Below are 11,759 nucleotides of genomic sequence, written 5' to 3' on the forward strand. Positions count from 1 at the left end.
AATTTTCATGCTGTATAAACGAAACACCTGATGTTGATTTTCGCTTCAAGAATTTCTAAGAAAGTCTCATTATCTTCCTAAATTAATATAAGAGACGTAACCTAATTTTTTATTTTTTAAATCTATGCTGAATCAATCTAACGCTGTGTGAAGAAGTTTCCGCTAGTCCGATAATAAATTCGTCATAATTATCTTTTATGACTCTTTTACTCCAAAATTATTTAAATTAAAAATCTAACCTCATACAGTATAAACGAAACACCTGATGAAGATTTTCGCTTCAAGATTTACTAAGAATGTCTCATTTTTCTTCTGAAATTGACATGAGGGACGAAACCTAACTTTTAAATTTTTAAACCTATGCCGTACCAATGTAACGCTAGGTTTAGATTTTTCCGCTGGTCGATTAATAGATTTGTCCTAATTTCTATTTTTGATTGCTTTTGATAAAAAAATATTAAAAAGACAACTTCAAATTTCAAGCAGTATAAACGAAACACCTGATGTTAATTTTCGCTTCAAGATTTTCTAAGAAAGTCTCATTTTTCTTCCTAAATTGATATGAGAGACGTAACCTAATTTTTATTTTTTTAAATCTGTGCTGAATCAATCTAACGCTGTGTGGAGAAGTTTCCGCTAGTCCGATGATACATTCGTCATAATTTTCTTTTATGACTCTTTTACTCCAAAATTATTTAAATTAAAAATCTAACCTCATACAGTATAAACGAAACACCTGATGATGATTTTCGCTTCAAGATTTCCTATGAATGTCTCAATTTTCTTCTGAAATTGATATGAGAGACGTAATCTAACTTTTAAATTTTTAAATCTATGCCGTATCAATGTAACGCTAGGTTTAGATTTTTCCGCTGGTCGATTAATACATTCGTCTTAGTTTTAATTTTTGATTGCTTTTAATAAAAAAATATTAAAAAGACAACTTCAAATTTCATGCAGTGTAAACGAAACACCTGATGTTGATATTCGCTTCAAGATTTCCTTATAATGTCTAATTTTTGTTCTAAAATTGATATAAGAGACGTAACCTAACTCTTAAATTTTTAAATCTATGCCGTACCAATGTAACGCTAGGTGGAGATTTTTCCGCTGGTCGATTAGTAAATTCGTCTTAGTTTCCAATTTTGGTTGCTTTTAATAACAAAATATTAAAAAGACAACTTCAAATTTCAAGCAGCATAAACGAAAAACCTGATGTTGATTTTCGCTTCAAGATTTTTAAAGAAAGTCTTATTTTCTTCCGAAATTGATATGAGAGACGTAACCTAACTCTTAAAGTTTTAAATCTATGCAGTATCAATGTAACGCTAGGTGGAGATTTTTCCGCTGGGCGGTTAATACATTCGTCTTAGTTTTCAATTTTGATTGCTTTTAATAAAAAATATTATAAAGACAACTTCTATTTTAAGCAGTATAAACGAAACACCTGATGTTGGTTTTCGCTTCAAGATTTTCTAAGAAAGTCTTATTTCTCTTCTGAAATTGATATTAGAGACTTAACTTTACTTTTAAATTTTTAAACCCATGCCGTATCAATGTAACGCTAGGTGGAGATTTGTCCGCTGGTAAATTAATACATTTGTCTTAGTTTTCATTTTTGATTGCTTTTAATAACAAAATATTAAAAAGACAACTTCGAATTTCAAGCAGCATAAACGAAAAACCTGATGTTGATTTTCGCTTCAAGATTTTTAAAGAAAGTCTTATTTTCTTCCGAAATTGATATTAAAGACGTAACCTAACTTTTAAATTTTTAAATCTATGCAGTATCAATGTTACGCTAGGTGGAGATTTTTCTGCTGGTCGGTTAATACATTCGTCTTAGTTTTCATTTTTGATTGCTTTTAATAAAAAAATATTAAAAAGACAACTTCAAATTTCAACCAGTATGTACGAAACACCTGATGTTGTTTTGCGCTTTAAGATTTTCTAAGAAAGTCTCATTTTTCTTCCTAAATTGATATTAGAGTTTTAACCTAACTCTTATATTTTTAAATCCATGCAGTATCAATGTAACGCCAGGTGGAGATTTTTCCGCTGGTCGGTTAAAACATTCGTCTTAGTTTTCAGTTTTGATTGCTTTTAATAAAAAAATATTAAAAAGACAACTTCAAATTTCAAGCAGTATATACGAAACACCTGATGTTGTTTTGCGCTTCAAGATTTTGGAAGAAAGTCTTATTTTTTTCTAAAATTGATATTAGAGACGTAACCTAACTAGTAAATTTTGAAATCTATGCCGTATCAATGTAACGCTAGGTGGAAATTTTTCCGCTGGTCGGTTAATACACTCGTCTTAAATTTCAGTTTTTATTGCTTTTAATAAAAATTATTAAATAGACAACTTCAAATTTCATGCAGAATATACGAAACACCTGATGTTGGTTTTCGCTTCAAGATTTCCTAATTATGTCTTATTTTTTCTTCTAAAATTGATATTAGAGACGAAATCTAAGTTTAAAATTTTTAAATCTATGCCGTACCAATTTAACGCTAGGTGGAGATTTTTCCGCTGGTCGGTTAATACACTCGTCTTAAATTTCAGTTTTTATTGCTTTTAATAAAAATATTAAAAAGACAACTTCGAATTTCAAGCAATATATACGAAACACCTGATGTTGATTTTCGCTTCAAGATTTCCTAAGAATGTCTCATTTTTGTTCTGAATTTGATATTAGAGACGCAACCTAACTTTTAAAATTTTAAATCTATGTCGTATCAATGTAACGCTAGGTAGAGATTTTTCCGCTGGTCGGTTAATACATTCATCTCAATTTTGATTTTTGATTGCTTTTAATAAAAAAATATGAAAAAGACAACTTCAAACTTCAAGCAGTATAAACGAAACTCCTGATGTTGTTTTGCGCTTCAAGATTTTCTAAGAAAGTCTCATTTTCTTCTGAAATTGATATTAGAGACGTAACCTAACTAGTAAAGTTTTAAATCTATGTCGTATCAAGATAATGCTAGGTGGAGATATTTCCGCTGGTCGATTAATACATTCGTCTTAAATTTCAGTTTAAATTGCTTTTAATAAAAAAATATTAAAAAGACAACTTCAAATTTCATGCAGTGTATACGAAACACTTGATTTTGTTTTGCGCTTCAAGATTTTCTAAGAAAGTCTCATTTTTCTTCCTAAATCTCATCTAAAATTTTGACCTAATTTTAAAACATAATAATTTAAACCATAAGTAGATAAATTAGGTATAAATCATATTAAACATAAGAAATTTCTTAAACTATAAGTTTTTAAAAATTTATTCACAGAATAAATTTTTATATTTCTAATTAAATATCCTATTAAAAATCCTAATATTCTTACATAAATTACTATTATTTTGATATTAAAAGGTAAATAAATTATATAAGGATAATTAAAATTTAATCAACTTAACATTCTTCCTACTACTAATCTTATTCCTAATAATATAAATATTCTCTTTAATATTGTATAATCTTCATCATATAAATTATAAACTACTAATAAATTATAATCATTAATTATTAAATAAAATAATAAACGAATAGTATAAAATATAGTTAAACCAGTAGAAAAATAATATAACAAAAAAATTAATATATTTAAATTTCTTATACTAACCATTTCTAAAATTAAATCCTTTGAATAAAATCCAGCTAAAAAAGGAATACCACATAAAGCTAAATTAGAAATATTTAAACATAAGGAAGTTAAAGGAATATAAAATCTAATTCCACCTATATAACGAATATCTTGAATATCATTTATTATATGAATGAAAAACACCCGCACGTATAAATAATAAAGCCTTAAACATAGCATGAGTTAGTAAATGAAAAAAAGCTAAATCAGCTAATCCTATTCTTAAAATTCTTATTATTAATCCTAATTGTCTTAAAGTAGATAAAGTAATAATTTTTTTTAAATCAAATTCATAATTAGCAGAAATACCAGCCATAAATATAGTTAATCCTGATAAAACTAATAAAAACTTTAAAAAAATTATATGAACTAATATCACATTAAATCGAATTAATTAATAAACTCCAGCAGTAACTAAAGTAGAAGAATGAACTAAAGCCGATACTGGAGTAGGGGCTGCTATTGCCGCAGGTAATCAAGATCTAAAAGGAATCTGGGCTCTCTTTGTTATAGCTGCAATAATTAATAAAAATCTAATAAATTTTATTATAAAATCATTATTTATAAAATTCAAATAAAAAATATAATTTCATCTTCCATAATTTATTATTCAAGCAATAACTATTAAAATTATTACATCTCCAATACGATTAGATAAAGCCGTTAACATTCCTGCATTATAAGACTTAATATTTTGATAATAAATTACCAAACAATATGAAACTAAACCTAACCCATCTCATCCTAAAAAAATTCTAATTATATTAGGTCTAATAATTAATAAAACTATTGACAATACAAATAATAAAACTAAAATAATAAATCGATTTAAATTTAACTCAGAATGTATATATCTTCCTCTATAATAAATTACAGAAGAAGAAATTATTAAAACAAATATTAAAAATAATAAAGATATTCAATCCAATAAAATAAACATTACTACTCTTATAGACCTAAAAGGAATAATTTCTCACTCTAAAAATAAAGTTAAATTCTCCATAATAAAATATATTATAAAAAAAAACTTATTATTCTAAAAAAAAAAAAATCTAATAAAACAAATAAAATATCTTTTAATGATTTAAAATGAAATTTCATATTTTTGACTCCACAAATCAATATTTTATATTAAATTATTTAAATAAAAAAATAATCAATTTCTAAAACTAAAATATTAAGAGGTAATCAATGTAATATTAATATTAAATATTCCCGTGATACCCCTGTGTAAAATCTATAAATTCCTAAATTATATTTTCCATGTTGCGTATAAGAATATAAATATAATCTATAACCAGCTCTAAAAAAAGAAATTATAATCAAAGTAATTATTGATAATCAAGATCATCCTACTACTCTATTAATTAATCTAATCTCTCCCATTAAATTTATTGAAGGTGGGGCTGCTATATTTGAGGATATTAGTAAAAATCATCACAACCTTATCGAAGGTATAAAATTTATTATCCCCTTGATATATATCTTATTGATATATAATCTTCGTCTTTGTAAACGCTCATAATTAATATTAGCTAAACAAAATATTCCTGAAGAACATAAACCATGACCAATTATTATAATATAAGAACCCACATAACCTCAATAATTTATAGGTATAATACCGCAAATCACTAATCTTATATGAGCTACTGACGAATAAGCAATTAAAGATTTTATATCAACTTGTCAAAAACAATTTAATCTAATAAACAAACCACCTAATAATCTAATAACTACTCAAATAAAATTAAATTTTATTCCAATTTTTTGGAAAAGAATTATAATTCGTAAAAGTCCATAACCTCCTAATTTTAGTATAATTCCAGCTAAAATTATTGAACCTGAAACCGGAGCTTCTCCATGAGCCTTAGGAAGTCATAAATGAACAAAATATATAGGTATCTTTACTAAAAAAGCTAAAATTATAGATAAATATAATAAAAAATAATCTATTCTAAAAAATTTATAAAAATATATAATTATATAATTTAAGTTATGGAAAATAAAAAAAATTCCTATTAATATAGGCAAAGAAACAAATAAAGTATAAAATAATAAATAAGCTCCTGCTTGAATTCGTTCAGGTTGATAACCTCATCCAATAATTAATAATAAAGTAGGAATTAATCTTCATGCAAAAAATTAATAAAATAAAAATAAATTTATTACACTAAAAATTAAATATAATATAATTAATAAAATTACAACATTGAATAAAAAAAAATTTGAGTAAAATTTTATTTTATTCAAATTTTCTCTTGCTATAATTATCAATAAACAAATTCAAATTCTTAGTAAAATTAACCCATATGAAATTAAATCACAACCTATTATATATCTTAAATATCTAAAATATAAATATTAATACTTAAATTTATAAATAAAAATATAATCACTATTATTATTATTTGAACCATTCAAAATATATATTTTAAAAAACATAAAGGAATTTTAAAAATATTATAAATAAAAATTTTATCATTTTTATAATAAATTAAATCTTTGAAAATAATCATTACCATGAGTACGAATTTTAGAAACTAAAATCGATAAACCTAAAGCTCCTTCGCATACTGAAAATAATAAAAAAACTATTATTATATAAGTATCATTTTCTATATTATTAAAAGTAATAAAAAAAAATTCTTAAAACAATAAATTCTAAACTTAATAAAACAATTAATAAATGTTTATGCTAAGAAGCAAAAATTATATTCCCAAAAATAAATATAATTAAAATAACTATTATCATATTTATTATCATTAGTAATTTTTATAGTTTAAATAAAACATTGGTCTTGTAAATCAAAAATAAGTCTTTTCTTTAAAAACTACAAAGAAAAAGAATTTCTTTATCTATAATCTCCAAAATTATTATTTTTATTAAAATATTCTTTGATATCATTAAAATTTTTATTTCATTAATAATTATATTATTTTCTTTTATTATATTATTTTTAAATCATCCTTTATCAATAGGATTAATAATTCTTATTCGAACTTAATTTACTTGTATATTATCTGGCATATTATTAAATACTTATTGATTTTCTTATATTTTATTCCTAGTATTTTTAGGAGGATTATTAGTTTTATTTATTTATGTTTCTAGAATTGCTTCTAATGAAATATTTAACATTAATATTTATTTAAAAATATTTTTCTACTTTTTTCCACTATTATTTTCATTATTTCAATAATATATATATATAATATAAATTGACTTAATTTTTTTTTTCAATTATGAAATAAATGATATTCTTAATCCTTTTATTTTTTTAATAATAAAAATAAAATTAACTTATCTAAATTATACAATAATCAAACATATTTTTTAATAACAATAATAATTATTTACTTATTTATTACACTCGTAGCAGTAGTAAAAATTACAAATATTTTTTTTGGCCCACTTCGTTCATCTAATTTCTAATGATAAATAAATTTTTAACCTTACGAAAAACCCATCCTTTATTTAAAATTATTAACGGTTCATTAATTGATCTTCCTTCTCCTTCCAATATTTCTTTTTGATGAAATTTTGGGTCTCTTTTAGCTTTATGTCTCATTATTCAAATTTTAACAGGTTTATTTTTAACTATATATTATACAGCAAATATTGAAATAGCATTTTATAGTGTTAATTATATTTGTCGAAATGTAAATTATGGTTGATTAATTCGAACATTACATGCCAATGGAGCTTCTTTTTTTATTTGTATTTATTTACATATTGGACGAGGAATTTATTATGAATACTTCAATTTAAAATTTACTTGAATAATCGGAGTTATTATTTTATTTGTTTTAATAGCAACTGCATTTATAGGATATGTTTTACCATGAGGACAAATATCGTTTATTGTACACAATAAAAACACTAAAGTAACAATACAAATATAACTGACACAACAGGCACTACTTATTTCTAACCAGAAATTTCTTCCAGTAGGCCTACGGAAGGAGATTCATAAAAAGTAAGGCAGACACAACGTGCACAATAATTAAATTGAAATATTTACAATAGATACGACTTTTGACCATAATTACATACTTAACATGAACAAAAATGTATACTTACATATTATATACTTACATAAATAAGCATAATAAATAATATATATACATAATATAAGCATAAATACACATATAACATATATAACTAAAAATATTATATATACTAGACAACTAGCGATAAATAGTGCTCTTTGACTCGCTTTTTAAATACAGGTAATGATGGACAATCACGTACTTCGTAGGGGAGAGCGTTCCATAATCTTGCGGCATGGACAGTGAAGGAATAGGAAAAGAAATCAGAGTGTTGGGTGGGGATGGCCAGTGACGTCCTTACGTTCGAACGACAAGGTTTGTCCTGGGCCCGGGAGAAGTGGAAGAGGTTACGGAGATAAGAAGGAGCAGAGGGATTGTATAGGATGTTATAGAGAGTAGAAAGAACATGAGCGTTCCTGCGGTGACGAATTGGAAGCCACTTGAGTTGCGATCGGAACTGGGAAATATGATCGTACTTACGTAAACCGAAAATAAATCTAATACATACATTTTGGAGACGCTCTAGTTTGTTTAGAAGCTCCTCAGTGGCATCCAGGCAGCACGCGTCAGCGTAGTCAAGAATGGGGAAAAGGAGAGTCTGTACGAGGGAGATCTTGGTTTCCAGAGGTAAAAAGTTCTGGAGACTTTTGAGCGAGTGAAGTGAAAAATGTATTTTTTGCTGACCTCATTGACGTGCGGGAGCCAAGACAAATTGGAATCGATGATTACCCCAAGATTCTTTGCAGATTTGCTAAAAGGTATAATAACGCCATCGTAAAGCAATGGACGGATAGCAGTGACAGCGCCAAGACGCTTATACATATATGCGCTCCCAATAAGCAAAGCCTGTGACTTTTTCGGGTTTACTACTAGTCCGAATGACTTAGCCCAAGTAGAGATCCGCTCCAGATCGGCATTGATAAGAGCAATAGCATCATCAAGATCAGAGATTTTAAAATGCCGATAGATCTGCAAGTCGTCTGCATAAAGATGGAAGTTAGACAAAATTACAGTGGTGACTGTGTTTATAAAAACGGAAAACAGGAGTGGTGACAGTACACCACCCTGCGGCACACCCGCACCGAGATCGCACCAGTCTGAGGAGACATCATCAGAGTGGATCCGCTGAGAACGACCACGAAGGTAAGACTCAAACCACGCCAAAGCAAGAGGAGAGACGTTAAGAGAGCGAAGAATAGCGAGAAGGACATCTAGGAAGGACTGTTATTACAAATCTTCTTTCAGCTATTCCTTGTTTAGGAACTATATTAGTAAATTGAATTTGAGGAGGATTTGCAGTAGATAATGCTACTTTAACTCGATCTTATTCTTTCCATTTTTTATTTCCTTTTATTATTCTTATATTAACAATAATTCACCTTTTATTCTTACATCAAACAGGATCTAATAATCCATTAGGAATTAATAGTAATTTAGATAAAATTCCTTTTCACCCATTTTTTACATTTAAGGATTTAATTGGATTCATTACTTTAATTTTATTATTAACTCTTTAAACTTTAACTAATCCTTATTTATTAGGAGATCCAGATAATTTTATTCCTGCTAATCCATTAGTAACTCCTATCCATATTCAACCTGAATGATATTTCTTATTCGCTTATGCAATTTTACGATCTATCCCTTATAAATTAGGAGGAGTAATTGCTTTAGTCATATCTATTTTAATTTTAATTATCTTACCATTTACATTTAATAAAAAAATACAAGGAATTCAATTCTATCCTATTAATCAAATTATTTTCTGAATTATAATTATTACTATTTTTTTATTAACTTGAATTGGGGCACGCCCAGTTGAAGACCCTTACATTATTACTGGCCAATTATTAACTATTATATACTTTTCTTATTTTATTATTAATCCTATTATTAACAAATTTTGAGATAACTTAATTTTTAATTAATATTTAAATTAATGAGCTTGTATAAGCATTTGTTTTGAAAACTTAAGAAAGAATACTTATTATATTAATTTATACTAAAAATATTATTTAATTAAAAAAAAATTTTACCCCAATAAAAAATAATAAAAAATTTAACGAAATAGGTAAATAACCTTTTCAAGATAAATATATTAATTTATCATAACGATATCAAGGTAAAGTTCCTCGCACTCAAATAAATAAAAAAGAAATAAAAACTAATTTTAAATAAAAAGTAATCTAAGTCTATAACCCCCTATATATATTAAAATAAATAATAATCTTATAAATAAAATTCTAGAATATTCCGCTAAAAAAATTAAAGCAAATCCCCCTCTTCTATATTCAATATTAAATCCAGACACTAATTCTCTTTCTCCTTCAGCAAAATCAAAAGGAGTTCGATTAGTTTTAGCTAATCTTGATGATATTCAACATAATCTTAAAGGAATGATTAAAAATAAAAATCAAATTATTTCCTGATAAAAAAATGATATTAAATTAAAATCTATAATTAAAATTATTCTTGATAATATAATTAAAGCTAATCTAACTTCATAAGAAATAGTTTGAGCAACCGCTCGTAAACCCCCCAATAAAGCATAATTAGAATTAGAAGATCATCCAGCAACTATAACAGTATAAACTCCTAAACTAGTACAACATTAAAAAAATAAAATTCCTAAATTAAATCTAATTATATTAAAATAATAAGGAATTAATATTCATAATATTAAAGAAATAATAAATCTAATAACAGGAGAAAAATAATAAGATATATAATTAGAATAATTGGGGAAAGTATGCTCCTTAGTAAATTATTTAATAGCATCAGAAAAAGGCTGTAAAATTCCCATAAAACCAACTTTGTTAGGTCCTTTTCGAATTTGAATATAGCCTAAAACTTTACGTTCTAATAAAGTTAAAAAAGCAACCCCTACTAAAACACCAATAATTATAATTAATATTCCATTAATAAATAATATTATATCTTTTATCATCATTTACTATATATATAAATAATTATATATTCATGACTTCTAAAATCATTACATTTTTTCTGCCAAAATAGTTATTAATTTATTAATAACATTCATTTTATAAAAATTATTTTTAATATTTGATCCTTTCGTACTAAAATATTATATTCTTCTAAAGATAGAAACCAACCTGGCTCACACCGGTTTGAACTCAGATCATGTAAGATTTTAATGATCGAACAGATCAAAAATTTTAAACTTTTGCATTTAAATTTTATCTTAATCCAACATCGAGGTCGCAAACTTTTTTTCTTATAAGAACTAAAAAAAAAATTACGCTGTTATCCCTAAGGTAATTTTTTCTTATAATCATTATTAATGGATCATTAAATCATAAATCAATGTTAAATTTTAAAAAAAGTTAATTTAATTTTTCTATCACCCCAATAAAATAATTTAATTAATTCTAATTTTAAAATTTATATATTAATAATTAATTAATTAAATTATAAAACTCTACAGGGTCTTCTAGTCTTTTAAAATTATTTTAGCTTTTTAACTAAAAAATTAAATTTTATAAATTAAGTAGAGACAGCTTATATCTCATCCAATCTTTCATACAAGTCACCAATTAGGAGACTATTGATTATGCTACCTTTGTACAGTCAAAATACTGCAGCCCTTTAATAATTTATCAGTGGGCAGATTAGACTTTATATTATTTTCAAAAAGACATGTTTTTGATAAACAAGTGAATATAAATTTTTGCCTAATTCCTTTACTTAATTTTTCATAAATATAAATTTATTATCTATATTTAAATATACTAATTTTATCATTATAATTAATTTTTATTTAATTATAAATTATTTTTTATAAGAAATTAAATATTTAATTTTAAAATAAATTAAATTATCAATAAAAAATTATAATTTATTAACAACATAAATTCTAAAATTTTAAATTATAAGTTTAATTTATATTATAACATTTTATTTTAAAGCTTATCCCTTAAAATATTGAATATTTTTAATAAAAATTTAATTAATAAAAAGTATATAATAAAATATTTTAAATTAAATTTTTTTCTAAAAAAACTAGATATATTTAAAACGATTAACATTTTATTTCTAA

At 24.8% G+C, this 11,759-nt stretch overlaps 1 pseudogene; it reads right to left on the minus strand.

Moving 5' to 3' along the window:
* Nucleotides 1-3,336: 3,336 nt before the first annotated feature.
* On the minus strand, nucleotides 3,337-10,649 carry LOC137927528 (NADH-ubiquinone oxidoreductase chain 1-like; annotated as a pseudogene).
* Between the last annotated feature and the right edge of the window lie 1,110 nt (nucleotides 10,650-11,759).

This window comes from Battus philenor, unplaced genomic scaffold, assembly GCF_028537555.1.
Source record: "Battus philenor isolate CCGP_79_NKW_IND1 unplaced genomic scaffold, ilBatPhil1.0.hap1 SCAF_31, whole genome shotgun sequence".
NCBI classification, from domain to species: Eukaryota; Metazoa; Arthropoda; class Insecta; order Lepidoptera; family Papilionidae; genus Battus; species Battus philenor.